This window comes from Dendrobium catenatum, unplaced genomic scaffold (assembly GCF_001605985.2).
Source record: "Dendrobium catenatum unplaced genomic scaffold, ASM160598v2 original_scaffold_209636, whole genome shotgun sequence".
Taxonomy (NCBI): Eukaryota; Viridiplantae; Streptophyta; class Magnoliopsida; order Asparagales; family Orchidaceae; genus Dendrobium; species Dendrobium catenatum.
Window position 1 is genome coordinate 285,845 of NW_021528048.1, and position 16,183 is coordinate 302,027.

Genomic DNA, 16,183 nt, shown 5'->3' on the forward strand with positions numbered 1-16,183 from the left:
ATTGAAGGGCCAAATCAATTCAAATCCTTTGAAGTGATTCTACATATGAGAATGTTAAGGAGAGAAGTATAGTTGGGAATAATCTAAGGAGAAAAGTCTATTTTAATAAATTAATTATTCATTATTTTAATTGATTCATGTGCTAAAAGAATAAAAAAATTCTTAAACTCATAAGGGGATTAATTAGACCTTATTAATCGTCAAACAAACTTTTCATGATAAGATAGATCATAAGCAGTGCCATGATTTTTCAAAGTCTCATTTTTGTTATAAAAAATCTCACAAATTAGGATTTTAATTCAAATTTTCTAAAAAACTTAGGGAGTGTTTATGGCATGTTTATATTGCTCCTTAAAGTTTATAAGAATTTTAGGAAGTCATTTAATTAATTAAAAGATATGATTTTCACCATTTTTATTTTTTAAACTCATATAATAATTTTCAAAATTGGTAATAATCTAGAGATATTTTTTCAATCAATATACACATCCATGAATTTTTTTAATGATTAGTATGATCAATTACATATTATTTATTTATTTCAATCATATGCTTTCTACCTTCATTTCTCACCATTGCCAACAATGTCAACGCAAATAATTACCATTAAGGTTGATATATGCCATTGATGTTTATTTAAACTCCAACCATTAATACTGACATTATTTTAGACTACTTGGTCTTGTGACTCATCTGCTTAAGTGAGAATGGTTGAAGATACCACAAATGAATTTTGGAGGACAACTTTGATTAGGGGTGTAACTAAGTCAAGCTGACTCTTGCTTGGCTAAAAAAATTATTCATGAGATAAGTTTAATGAGTTAATATGCCAAGCTTGAGCCAGCCTCAGCTAGACTCATTAACTCACGAGCCAACCCATTTAAAAAAAATATTAGTATAAAATGCAGTTAAAATATATTAGAATTCAGGAGTTTAAGTATAAAGCAATTAAAAGTATTTAAAAAATTTATCTTATTTTATTATATTAAATAGTTCTTTATTATTTATCTTTTATTTTCTAATTCCTTTTATAATTTTATTATAATAATGGAATGAATCATAATCATTTTATCTCTTTCGTTATAAATGACCCTGCTCGTTAACTAGTTTGAACTCATAAAATTAAGCTTGAGCTTGAGCTTGAATGCAATTAATTAATCTAGCTAAAGCTCAAGTTGGTAGTGACTCAAATGTAGCTTGACTCTTTTCACCCTTAACTTCCATGTCTTAAGGCTTATATATTTTTCACCAAAGAATATACCCTTCAGAGCTCATTTCAACTATATTGTATCAATATTAACACCTTTGTCAATTACGAAGAATGTTATTATTTATAGCTTACAATATACAATAATAGAATCATTTCAACTATTGAAGATCTTTTTTTTTTTTCAATAAAAATAAAATTTGGTGTTCTTTTAAGTTTCTTTTATCTTTGTGTATTCTAAATTTTTGTATAAAATTAATACATTAAACTCTCTCTATTTTTGTATTTAGATTAGTAAATCATTACACTATTTTGAATTCTATTTTTGAGAAAATTTGAATGAAAAAGCACAAATTTAATATAAAGTATGTTTATCATGGTTTTATCTGTCCTATTTATTTTGTGTCGAGTCTGAACGTAGCTCTACGTCCAGACTACAATAAAATTGTAACACATGGATATTCATTTGTATTCCTTTTTTTTTTTTGTCTTATTCTTGTCTTATCAGCCCACTGACTCGACCTGCAGGTTTTGGAAATTTAGGATAAAAGACCTTCACCATCCAGTTCAATTTAGGTTCTCTTCTTTTAAAAAAAATCAGATGTGAAAGCTCCCCAATATTTAAAGCCTTTAGTTTAAGAAACTTTTTGTTCATGTCGAGAAAGAAGAACCAAAATGTAGACGTCTAAGAAGTAGAATAGTTAAAGCTAAAAAAAACTACAGCAGATGGGAAATCTAGGTTTAGGAGATGTATGTTTCAACATATCATTAAAGTTCAAACTCCTTCCAAGTTTTACTTACTGTATGTAAGCATTTAACCATTATGCACATTTTTTAAAATTAATATATATTAATAAACATACTATGCATATTAGCTACATATATATTGTGTATTTGTTACATATTTGGTGTGTAATTATTGCGTACTTATTTCCTTTCTGCTACTTATTTTCTATGTATTTGTTGCATATTTGATGCATATTTAGTGTATATTTATTATGTATTTATTGCATAAGTATTGTGCATTTGCTACATACTTGTTGTATATTTTCTTTATATTTTTTGCATATTTGATGCATATTTATTGCTTATTTTGTATAATGTGTATGAGAATATGAAAGAGGAAACTATAGTTATGCCCATTATACTGGTTTTAGTGTTCACTAGGATCATCACAGTTATTGACCAAATTTCAAAAAGATAAAATGTAAGGACTTTGTCTATTCAAAATTTGGTTTCAAGAAGTTACCTTATATGAATTCCCAAATAAAATATAAAAATCAAACACCAGAATGGGTTGTCCATCTATCATTAGATTTTCAGTTGTTGAAGCTAGAAATTGGAATGTGAAAAATTTTAATGAAACCAATAATCCTAAATTAACTAGGCCAACAGACTGACATCTCCTAAGATCATCTAGGAATGTGTGTGATAAGAAAGCTTTAGTTCTTGAGTTAATGGTAGAAGTTGGGATAAGAACTATTGATGTATTTTCCTAACTTGTACACGAAAGAAGTGTACAAAATATTTGATTCTCTAAGATGGGTGCATAACATTTTATTCACAAAGAGAAAAGAGTTAAGATTAAAGTTGGATACACTAATATTTTGATTCAATTATTTAAAGATCATCAAGTGATGACAACATATTTATATAGGACATCCAAATTGATGAATTTAATAGATTGTTAATTTTTTTTTTGGTTGATGGGATGGATATGATAGATTATGACTTCTTTAGAGATATGGTGAATTGTTATACTAGTTACAAGCATAATAAGTATAATTTAGTATGCGCAACATTTGTCAGAGTTAATAATCATTGACAAAATATTTTGCTTCTGGTGACTTTCTTGCTAGAGGAGATAATTTAATCATTTACGTGATTGTTTATAACTTTTATATGAATAATGAGTAATAAACATCCAAAAATAATATTTACTTAAAATTCATAAGAAGTACCTACTGATATTATAATGGTCAGAAGAGCTCAAAAAGATATATATTCAAGCCACATGTTCATATAATCTTTAAAGAATAATTTTATAGCTATTTGTGGATTTATATTTAAAAATCATCATAGCATGTTTGCATATCAAATTACCACATGAGCGTAGGGGAATGAGGAGGCTGAATAATACATGCTAGCTACGACAAAGGATATGCCTAAAAATATCAATTTAACTCTTTATGGGAAGAGAAAAAACCACAAGTTTATACAAGGTCGCAATTCAAAAGTGAAAGATCTACTAAAGCGTTGGCCTAAATACATCTCAAATGCAAGGCTGAAAAACCACTAGAAAAGAAGAAGAGGCCAAAGTGTATGATTTAACTTCCTAACTAATTGTCATTAATTATGACATAATGTAATTTTTTTAGATTTTTTTTAATAGGGAAACCTCCTATGAAGGAAAATAACACACAAATGTCTTCACCTCAAAGCAGCTTTATTTCTCAAGCATGCTTGAATGCTTCACCGAGGAATTCATAACTAATGTACCCTCCAGTCAGCCATCATCTGAGTACACGAGGATGTTGATGGATATCACTACTTCAGAGCAATAAATATATTAAATTTATTTGTGATGATTGATTGTTAAAGTGAAATATTCATTATGATTAAATTTATTTGTAATAATTGATTATTAAATAAGTGCATATCTATTGCATATTTATTGCATTTTTTTACTACATATTTTATTCATATATATTGTGTATCTTCTAAGTATTTACTATATTTTTCTTTGGGTATTTGATGCATATTTATTATGTATCTATTGCATATTTACTATGTTTTTTTACTTCGTATCTGATGTGTATCTGTTGTGTATTTACTGTATTTTTATTGCATATTTGTTGCGTATTTGATGCATCTATTCAATATATTTGCTGCATATTTAGAATACAAAATCTTACTACATATTTACTTTATACAAAAAATTCGAAATACAAATAATACTAATTAATCAACATACTGGTAAAAAATAGAAACTCTTACTTCTTATTAAGAAACATACGCAATTGATTTTGGAGTTGTGTTTGACTAGGAAAACAATTAAAGAATACTCAAACTTTTATTTGAGATTTATCAAGTCATCATCAATTAGGAATTCTCTTCTCCTACCATCAGACATTAAATTATTCATTAGTTTCCTATATAGATCAATAATGAACTCATTATATAATAATTTTCATGGATGATAAAGAATAAGATTATCAACTTCTAGCATGTCATAAATTTCAGAGTTACCAGCTTCTTTTTCACGCTAGATCTGGTGATATCACATTTGTAAGAAATAATAACTTACAAGATGTTAATCATCTTCAAAGAACCTCATTTCAAGATATTTCCAACCAACAACATTTAGAAAATCTCTCATCTAATAGAGCTTAACCCTCATCACTTCAGCATGCAAATTCTAATGGGAATGGTCCTCATCTTCTGATTATACATGAAAGCAACATCTGAAAATCTCATTTGCAACCACCTTTCGCTCTAGTGGACTATTGATCACCCATACCATACTAGCATGTATTCTTCTGCTTACACTATAAAATATTTTTTTGTTGTTGGAGAATATGTGAATTTTCTCAAGAGAAGGTCAACTCATTTTTGGTAAGAAGTAAAAGCTTTGCACCTAAGCTATTCAAAGTAAGAAACTAATACAAACAACTTCCATAAATGTTCAACTTAGTTTACCAATTTTAGTTGTGTAAACATTTTCTTGAATCATCATCAATAAATAAAATTTCTTTAATTTTATAAGATTTAATATTTTATATATCGTACAAGTTTTATTTTACATAAACAATTGATCAAAGAATAAGTAAAAACCTATGTACAAAAATAGTTCATTTCATTGATAAACAAAATAGCACGTATACGAATTCGATCCTATAATACGTATCGACTTCGCATCTGCTGCATATATGCTATGTATCAGCTTCATATCTTCTATGTATTGGCTTCATATCTATTGTTTTGAAGCAATCTCCTACAATTCTTGTTGCCGCACCATTAAGCCCATATATCATAATCATTAGTTACAAATAAATTCTAAAATAAACTCTAAGTTGAAATTTAATTAACATATATAATATCAAAATTATAAAATATATATTATATAATTTGATTTTTTTATTTATGAACAAATTGCTGAAAATCAAATAATATCAAAATTATTGCTAATATGATAATAATTGAACAAATACTCTATCGGCTAAATCAAATCAATCAAATGAGATAAAATTAATTCATTTTTAATGATTTATGCAAATAACACATATCACATATTTTAGCATCCCACAATTGGAATTGTATTGAACCATATCTCTACCATGATTATTGACTATAACTTTCATGACTTTTGGACTAATTTGTAGAGTTTTGAAAATATTAATGATTGACATGAAGTAAAAAGAATATATAGAAAAATTTTAATGAATTCTAACTCTACTCATTTGTGATCTAAAAAAAATTAGACAGATTTATCTAAGTTTTGAATACATTGGATATCTGCTATGAATCGACTGTATGTATACTGTGTATCTATCACATATCTACTATGTATTGTTACGTATGTACTACGTATCTGCTGCACATCGGCTATATATCTATTGCGTATTGGCTGCCTATCTATTGCGCACCGGCTGCATATCTACTATGTATCGATTGCGTATCTGCTATGCAATTTATGTGTATCGATTGCATATTTGTTGTTCTGAAGCAATCTCCCACAATTCTTCTTACACACAATTATGACCATATATCACAATCATTAGTTACAAATAAATTCTAAGATAAACTTTAAGTTGATATTTAATTAATATATATAATATGAAAATTATAAAATATATATTATATAATTTGATTTTTTTTATTTATAAATAAAATGTTAAAAATTAAATAATGAAAAAATTATTACTAATATGATAATAATCGAACAAATGCTCTACCGACTGAATCAAATCAATCAAATGAGATAATATTATTTAATTTTTTATTAATTTATTCAAGTAACACATATCACATATTTTAGCATCCCACCATTGGAATTGTATTTAATCATATCTTTATCATGATTATAAATTATAACTCTCATGACTTTGGGATTAAATGTTGGAGTTTTGAAAATATTGATGTTTTGCATGAAGTAAAAATAATGAAGACTAAAATTATTTTTTTTTTATAAACAAATAGTTGAAAATCAAATAATGTCAAAATTATAGCTAATATGATAATATGTGAATAAACACTCTGCCAATTGAATCAAATCAATCAAATGAGATAAAATTAATTCATATTTAATGATTTATCCAAATAATTTAGATCACATATTTTAGCATCCCACCATTGGGATTGTATTGAACCATATCTTTACCATGATCATGAGCTATATTTCTCATGACTTTGGGACTAAATGATGGAGCTTTGAAAATATTGATGTTAGGCATAAAGTAAAAAAGAATGAAGAGTAAAATTTTAATGAATTTCAAACTCTCCTCATTTTTTATATACTAAAAGCTATGTTGATTTATCCGTTGCGTACTGCTACGTATAAACTACAAATCAGCTTTGTATCTACAGCATATCTACTACATATCAGTTACGTATCTGCTATGTATGACCTACATATCTAATACATATCTACTATTATGAAGCAATCTCCCACAATTCATTTTGCAGCACCATTAAGCCCATATATAACAATCATTAGTTACAAACAAATTCTGAAATAAACTCTAAGTGATATATAATTAACATATATAATATAAAAATTATATTAATATATATTATATAATTTGATTTTTTTAGCTTATGAACAAATTGCTGAAAATCAAATAATGCCAAAATTATAGCTAATATGATAATAATTGAACAAATGCTCTACCAACTGAATCAAATTAATTAAATAAGATAAAATTAATTCATTTTAATTTATTTATTCAAATAACATATATCACATATTTTAGCATCCTACCATTGGAATTGTATTGAACCATATCTCTATCATGATTATCAACTATAGCTCTCATGACTTTGGGACTAAATGACAGAGTTTAAAAAATATTGATGTCTATCATGAAGTAAAAAGAATGTAGAGTAAAACTTTAATAAATTATGAACTCTTCTCATTTATGATCTAGTAAAAACTAGGCTGATTTATTTAAGTTCAGGATACATTGCGTATCAGCTGTGTATTTGCTACACATCTATTACGCATTACTACGTATCTACTGTTGCGTATATTCTATGTATTGGATGCATATCTTCTACGTATCTTATGCAAATATGCCATATATCTTTTTTGTATCTTCTTTTTTTGATGCAATCTCCCACAATTCTTGTTGTTGGACCATCAAGCCATATATCAGAATCATTAGTTATAAATATATTTTAAAATAAATTCTAAGTTGATTTTTAATGAACATATATGATGTAAAAATTATAAAAAATATATATTAAAATTTGATTTTTTAGTTTATGAATAATTTGCTGAAAATCAACTAATGTCAGAATTATTGCTAATATGATAATAATTGAACAAATACTCTACCAATTGAATCAAATTAATCAAATGAAATAAAATTAATTCATTTTATTTGTTTATCCAAATAACACATATCACGTATTTTAGCATCTCATCATTAGGATTATATTGAACCATATCTCTACTATAGCTCTCATGACTTTGGGACTAAATGGAGAAGTTTTGAAAATATTAATGTTTTGTATGAAGTAAAAAAAGAATGTAGGGTAAAATTTTAATGAATTTCAAACTCTCCTTATTTATGATGTATTAAAAATTTGGCTGATTTGTGTAAGTTTTGAATATATTATGTATATACTATGTATTATTGCATATCAGCTAAATATCAGCTGCTTATCTGCTACATATCAGCTATATATATGTTGTGTATCTACTATGTATCTTATGCATATAAATCACATACCTACAACGTATTCTCTATATATTGTACAAGTGCTATTTAACAAAAAAAGTTAACCGAAGAATAAGTAAAAACCTATGTACAAAAAATGTTCATTTCATCGATGAACAAAATGGTACGCATGTGAATTCAGATCTATATTTTGGCATTTTTCTTGCCAATTTTTAGTTTCAACTCAGTTGGTGTTGCTTTTAAGAACAATTCTTTCCATGTATTTGCAAATAAATATTATGCAATCAATATTATTTTTCTGAATTGGCACACCACGCACAAGATGTAACTTTCACCATCTTATATCATTATCAAAGCTCCCTTTATGTCATTGTATAGGTTTTTATTCTGAACAATATAACAAATAAATATTAGTTGAATGGTCACACACAAAAAAATGTAATTTAACACTTGCTCTCTCACTTACGATCTTTTGAAGGATTTCTTATGTTGGGTGTTGGGTAAAGAATCATAAACTTTTCGCTTCTCTACCTTTAACATCCCAACCAAAAGGGTCTAGTGCCCATTGTGGATGACCGATTAAAGTAGAAATTTACTTGGCTTAACGACAACATTAGTGATATGTTTGATATACAATTTTGCATTAGGGTTAAATTGCTTGTATCTCTGCAACAAGTCAATAAGGACATGGAAAATACAACAACTAAAAAGTATAAATAATACATGTATATTAATCTAATGCATTGGTGAGACGTATAGAAAGTTATGGTACTTGTTAGGGCTAAGTTTATTATTCTCGTTTAACAATAGAGTGAATGAATATATATGATTATTATCAATATATTTATCTAGTATAATTTCATCAACGTTGGCTCTAGTTATTGAGATGTTTCCACAAGAGAATATTTGATCAGTCCTGCAACAAAATAAATACGTAGTAAATATGTAAAAAAAAATATAATAAATATTCAATAAATATGGAGCAAATTGATAACGTAGTGTTATATAGAAGATACACATTAATAACATAGTGTGCCAATTCAGAAGATACACTTACTTATCAATGAACTTTTTAAAGTTGTCATCCAAAAATAGTTATTTCTCTATACTCAGCATCTCCCTGCTATTGTATTCCATTATTTAACTTACAGGTTTAGACATTAATTAAATGTCATCAACATTAATTGGTTCAGCTAGGGCAGGGGTCCCTATTCTCGTATTTTTTTAATCCCTCCTAAATTTTACTAATTCTTCTTCATACTCATATGCAACTTGATGGTCAATATCAAGTACGACTTTCTTTTGGCTGATGATAGGAGGAAGAATTGGTTCATCTGGGGCTTCCTTCTTGATTTGGACTAGAGCAAGTATCCCTTCAGCTAAGATGGGTTATAGGTAAGATGAGGAGCACCAAGCAGGAGTTTTCTGAGGTTCAATTTTTCATTGAGCAATGTGATGGATCAGCTTGTATTCAATTCATTCTACTCTTATTGTTAGATGCTCAAAACTCATAGTATTTGTTGATTTGAAGGAGAAAGGTTTGATGGGGAGAATGAGGTGTGTGGGTGGGGAAATCTTCTATGGCTGTTGGAGAGGATATTTACTGATTAGAAAAAGAAAGGTCGTGTGTTCAAAAGTTTTGGATATCAAGGAGATTTTTTGCTTTCTTCTAGGTAACTCCCTGAAGGGCATAAAAAATCTACAAATAATTTATTTGTTAGCAAATATCCATTTTTTAGAGGTATTAATTAAAATTTGAAGTAGGACAATTGTACATATGAACCTGCCTTTTCTTTAAACTAGTAAATAAATTGGAGGCCTTCATGAAATTATATACAATATCTTCATCTCATCGAAGGAAATGGGGTAGGCAACGAAACAAACAGGGACCTTTGGTCAGGGTACCTAGGAGCATGTATTGAAGTGTGTTTTAGGAATAAAAAATGCATAAGATCAAATGTAATTTAGAAAATGAATTTGTAAAATGAAATAAATATTATAAACATGCTCTTAGCACTCACAAGTAGTAGAAACAAAATTATTTATGTAACCAACTGGTTTATGCATTAAAATCTTTGTGGAAACTTTATTAAACTCTTCAACTAAAAATTCCCTAATTGACCCTACCAAATTAATAGATAAAAACTCATCTACATTACTTGATATTGAATCGAGCCTCCTATGAGTTTAGAAGTTATTAAGTTAGAAAAAAAAAATTGAACTTAAATACATAATAAATGTTTTTAACATAGTGGATTGGAAGAGGGAGGAGGGGGGGTTTGATATGTTTAACTCTAGCATTGAACCCTTTATTTCCTTTGATAAGTCTCTTGTAAGTGGAGAGCTATGCCATGAGATCTCTTGACCTCTGTTTGCCAATCCAGTAAGAAGTGCCACTTCATCTACTGTGAACTATATAGCATGCCAATTTATTATAAAACATTGTCGTGGAATATACCATAGTCTGAGGAGCTCATAAATCAATAGGACATTTTGCTTGAGAGAAGAAAATTTTGGAAATTTGTAGATGTTTAATCTCCTTAAAGTGTCCTCCACATCAAGGTTTATAATCTCCACAATGGTGTCACAGATTGTTCGAAAAGTTGATACATAGCATCAAAAAGTAAGAGGCTGAATATAGACCTAAAATATCATTGAAATAAAAGCATAAAATATGTAGAAAATACACATCAAATACACAACAAAAATCCTAAACCCTAAACAAGCAACAAACATGTAATAGCTATGTAGCAAATATGCTCAATTTTGATTGATAAGCCAAAAAATGAAAAAATGTACATAGCAAATATAAAAGTTATAAAAAAATAAAAAATATAATAAAAATATAATAAAAATAAAAAGAACATAGCAAATATGCAGCAAAAACCCTAAATACTAAACAAGTACTAAAACATAGTAAGTACGTAGAAAATATGTAGTGAATACGCAATAATCACGTAGTTATAACGAAGTAAACCATAAACCTTAAAAAGAGTAAAAAAGGACAAGCGTAACCGTCATTTTGTTAACTACACACAAAATATACAAAAACTAAAAATTTTAATTTATATGCAATAAATATGCATTTCTAAAAATGATGATTATATTCGCTTTGATTTCTCACGACTACCTTATAAAATGACAAGCCAATAATGGACTAATCTTTTTCAAATGTGAAGCTATTAGTGCAAATGAAAAGTGATCTGAAGGAGAACCAAATGCTTAAGATGCAAGGTGAAAAGGAAAATGCTGAAGAAAAAAAAATGAATCTCATAAAAAGTGAATTTTTTTTGCAGTATTTAAATTTCTATCCAAAATCCTGTGGGCTGGGTCATCGAGCTGACAAGACAAAAAAAAAAAAAAAAGAAATACATATACGAAATCCACAAATGGATTGAAAAAGTTGGCTTCCAGCTGACATGAAGGGAGCTATATTAGGGTTTTTTTTCTTCCCTTCCACCATTGATCTCCTACTGCTCTCCCCCTACCTCCGGCTATGCTGGAGGTCCTCCACCCTTATCCCTTTATGGATTCCATGCTCCTCTCTTCTGATTTTCTACCTCTAGTTTCTTCTTCTGGTGGAGTGGCTCCCGCGCCTCAAAGGAACTAGAGTTTGGTTTTTGCTTCTAAAGACAACTCCTCTAAAGCTCTTAACCTTTCCCACTTTTCCTCTGAATCGAAAACCATTCCCTTTACTGGTGAAAAATTATCCAAAGGCTTAAAAGATTGGAGTGTGTTTGGTCGGGTACTCCATAGGCCGCAGACCTTACTATGAGGCATTGTTAGGTTCTATCAAGAAAACTTGGTCCCTCAAAGGTTCTCTCCAACTCCTTTCTCTCAGTGATGGATTTTTTCTTCTTCGGTTCTCTTGCTCTGAAGATTTTGACATGGCGTGGTCGAGAGGCATTTGGTTTTTGTTGGGAAAGCCATTTGTGCTACAAAAATGGCATCCTAAATTCAAGCCTAAGAGGGAGAACTTCTCCTTTATTCCCATATGGCTAAAAATACAATATCTTACTCTTGCATGCTGAAACTCGAAGGGCTTTTCTAGAATTATGAGCAAGGTTGGGCTGCCTCTTGCTGTTGATTCCTTGACAACACAAAAGACTCGCCTCACCTTTGTTAGGGTATGGGTGCTTGTTGATTGTGATGCTACATATCTAGAAGAAATACTGGTTTCCCTAGATGGTGATGTAGTCAGCTTGAAAGTACAATACAAATGGAGGCCATCCCCATGTGAGCATTGTAAGTCTTTAGTTCACTACTCTTCCACATGTCCATCAAAACCCAACTCCTCAACTAAAGAGCTTGACCTCCCATCTAATGTGGTCCCCATGGAGCACTACTATATGGTAGGAGCTTCAGTAGAAAGCCCATAAACTGCCACCCCTCTAGAGCTCCTCCTAACAGACAAATACCATTGAAGCCCTTCTCTTGAGACTAAACCCAGAGAGACCCTTCTAATTGCTACAAACCCCATATTATTCCCACTAGCCAGCAAAAGCCTATCATCACAACCTCAATTGTCCAACCTCTCCATTACCAACCTCACTCTCCTCCACCTCAACAGCCTTCCCTCAATCCTCAATCAGAAGGCTCTGATGTTACTCCTCTTCCCCCGTATTAGAGATCAATGCTAATGAGGTAAACATTTATGGTATCCATAATCTAAACACTCCCATAGAGAGTGACTCCTCTTCTATCAGCTCAATGCATCCTCAACACTCATCTCTCCTCTCGGAGTTCTTTCTCCTAATAAATTTGATGCTCTTCAAAACCAATTGGAGAGAAATATCCAGCATGACCCTTTATATTGTAACAACTTAGCTAGATTAAATCAAAAACCTCAGGATAATGCTAAACAACCATCCAATTTTGTTCTTCCAAAAAAAAATTACAAGGGGGAAGCAGGCCAAGAAATTCCACCCTCACTCGATTGCCAAGAAATTCTACCCTCACTTGATTTCCTTATGTGGATCCCGTCCATAGTGGCGTAGAACATTAGGGGGTTTAATCGTCTTGATAAAGTCCTGTGTTGCAAACAATTGATTAAGTATTTTAAGTTAGACATGTTATGCATTTTGGAGACTAGGATTCATTATCCTTCTCTACATGACCCCTTTTTTGATGCTACTCATTCTATTTTTCCCAATGAGCTCAACTACCATATTTTTCCCTCTCCTCGTTGGGGAAGATTTGGATTAAATAGAATGCATGTCAGATGAACTTTCACCCTACACACATCTCTCTACAACTTATTTTTGGGACTGTCTCGGTTGGAAGCCTCCCTCCTTTTTATCTTACTATTATTTATGCATCCAATAGTGGCGCTGAGCGAAAAGATTTGTGGACTCTAATTTCTCAAATTGCTCCTGCTCATGATTCACCCCTAGGCTCTTATAGGAGATTTCAATTGCTGCCGGTTTGCTTTAAAAAATTTGGGAGGTTCTACACTCACTCATAATGCCCTAGTGGATTTTAATTATATGATCTTTAATAATAGCCTTGAGGATTTGCATTCTATTGGATGTACTTACATATGATTTAATCAACGTACTGACAAACCAATTCACATCAAACTAAATAGAGTTTTTGTAAATGACAGCTAGCTGAATACCTTCCCTACCTCTTACTGGTCCTATCAGAGTCCATCTTACTCGGATCATAGCTCCATAATATTGCACTCGGCAGTTTTATTTCAATCCCATCACAGGTTACTTTTTAAAAATTTTTGGACCAATATGGATAGATACTGAATTTTATTGTTAGAGGCTTTCTCTAAGCCTTTGATTGGGAATCCTCTATCTCACCTTTATCATATTCTTAGGCAGCTTAAAGGTGGCATAAAGAAGGAGGTTAGGGCAAATTATAATTGCATCAATAAACACCTTCACAATCTTCATAAGAAACAACTAGAATATTTGGGAAAGGTCCAAGGAGACAAGAATAATCATTCCCTTAATTCACCTCTTAAGGAGATGAATTTTAGGATATCTAAGTTTTCTAACATGCTTGCCTTTTGGATTATTCAAAGAGCGAAAGTCAATTGGCTAAAACATGGCTAGGATGATCTGAAATTCCTTTATGCTAAAATCAAGAGTAGAATGGAAAGTACCAAGTTGGCTATTAATTTGTTAGCAAGCAATACTAACACTCCAAGGTCTGACGTGATCTCTTCCATAATTCAGTACTTTCAAGTTCTTTACCCCTCTCCTCCCTCCAATATGGATGTGGAGATTTTTACTATAAGTAATGTTTCCCTAGATCATTATTCTGCTTTTATTACCTTATATGTCTCGGATACAGAAATTAAAAAAGCTATTTTCATGGGGTCTTCTACCTTAGCTCCTGGTCTGGACAGATTTAATTTCCACTTTTACAAATTCGGGTGGCACATTATCGATCCTATGGTATGTAGGACTATCAAATTTTTTTCCACAAAGGCTACATTCCCAATGGAGTAAAAGCTATGGCTCTAGCTATTATTCCTAAACATAAGAATGCTGCTACTATTTCTGATTATAAGCTTATAGCTTTATGCAATGCGTTGTATAAAATCATTGCTAAGATTATTGCTATTAGGTTAAAACTGATTATGCCTTTGATTGTCAATGATAATCAAGCAGGATTTGTTAAATCTAGAGTATCTAAGAACAATATTTTTCTTGCTAATGATATCCTCACTCTAACCCACAAAAGGGGTGTCAATAAATACTTTTTGTGCTAAATTAGACATAAGAAAAGCATTTGATAATATTTCAAGGGAATTTTTTATAGCTAGAATGATACAGAAAGGGTTCCCCAAATCTCTAGTTAGCTAGATAAAAGCTTGCATTTTATAAGTGGATTTTTCCATTGTCATCAATGGTGCACCAGAGGAATTTTTTTTCTACTTCTGCTGGATTAAGGCAAGGATGTCCACTTAGCCCATACCTTATTTGTTTGGTTATGGATGCATTCTCTAATCTTCTAGATGAGGGAGGTTTTAAAGGCATTTTTATTAAAGGATTCACTCTCACTCACCTTCTCTATGCTGATGATGTGCTGGAATTTGGGGAAGCAAGCTTAGAGAATTGGAACAAACTTTCTAGTATCCTTAATGCATTTGCTAATGCCTCGGGGCTTCATATCAACTTTGAAAAAAGTTCTATTATGTTCCCTAAAAATCAGAGAAACTAGGAAGATATTTGCAAAGCTCTTTATATTCCTAACATTAGCTCCAATATCACTTATTTGGAGATACCTCTTAGTTTCAATAGACTAAAAGTTGAAGACTTCTTGCCTCTCATGGATAGTATCACCAAGAAGATGTCAAGCTGGAAAGCTAATTTACTATCTTTTGCTAGTAGCTGCAATTCTTGAAATTCAACATATAGAATACCATAGCTTATTGGATACGTGGTTCTATTTTGCCTAAAATAGTTTATAGGTTTTGTAAAAAAACCCTCCTATAGGTTTCTATTTTTTTGTGATACCAATAGTAATAAAAAAAATCCACATGATCTCCTCAGATAAAGTTTGTAAGCCTAATAATAAAGGGGGTTTGGGTATCTCATCACTAAATGCACTTCAATTTGCTTTTAACTATTTAGTGATCACCATAATGTACAATAGCCCGTCTCCTTTATCTTCTTGGCTATCCAGCAGGTTTATCTCTCCATGGCGTCCCCCCCCCCCCCCCCCCCCCCAGCCCCCCCATTTTGGTCATATGCTTCAAAGTTTTGGAAATCAGTATGCAATACTACTGTTGCAGCTAAATATTGCTTTCAATTTAGAATCACTCAAAATGCTCCCATTTTTTTGAGATGGGATCACTGGTGTCATAATTCCACATTAGAGGAATTCTTGGATGGGCAAAATTCTTTGGTTGCATCTTTCTCTGATTCTCTATTGAGTAAATTCATTTTGGGATAACACTGGAACTTACTGGATCTCTTCCCTGTGCCTTTATGGGAAGTATTTTGTAGTATCCAAATTTTGGATAGCTCAATCCCTTGCTTAGTTTGAAATAATTTGAACAATATCAAATTTGGAGATAATATAAATGAGTTTTAGAAGAATTTGCCAAACTGCT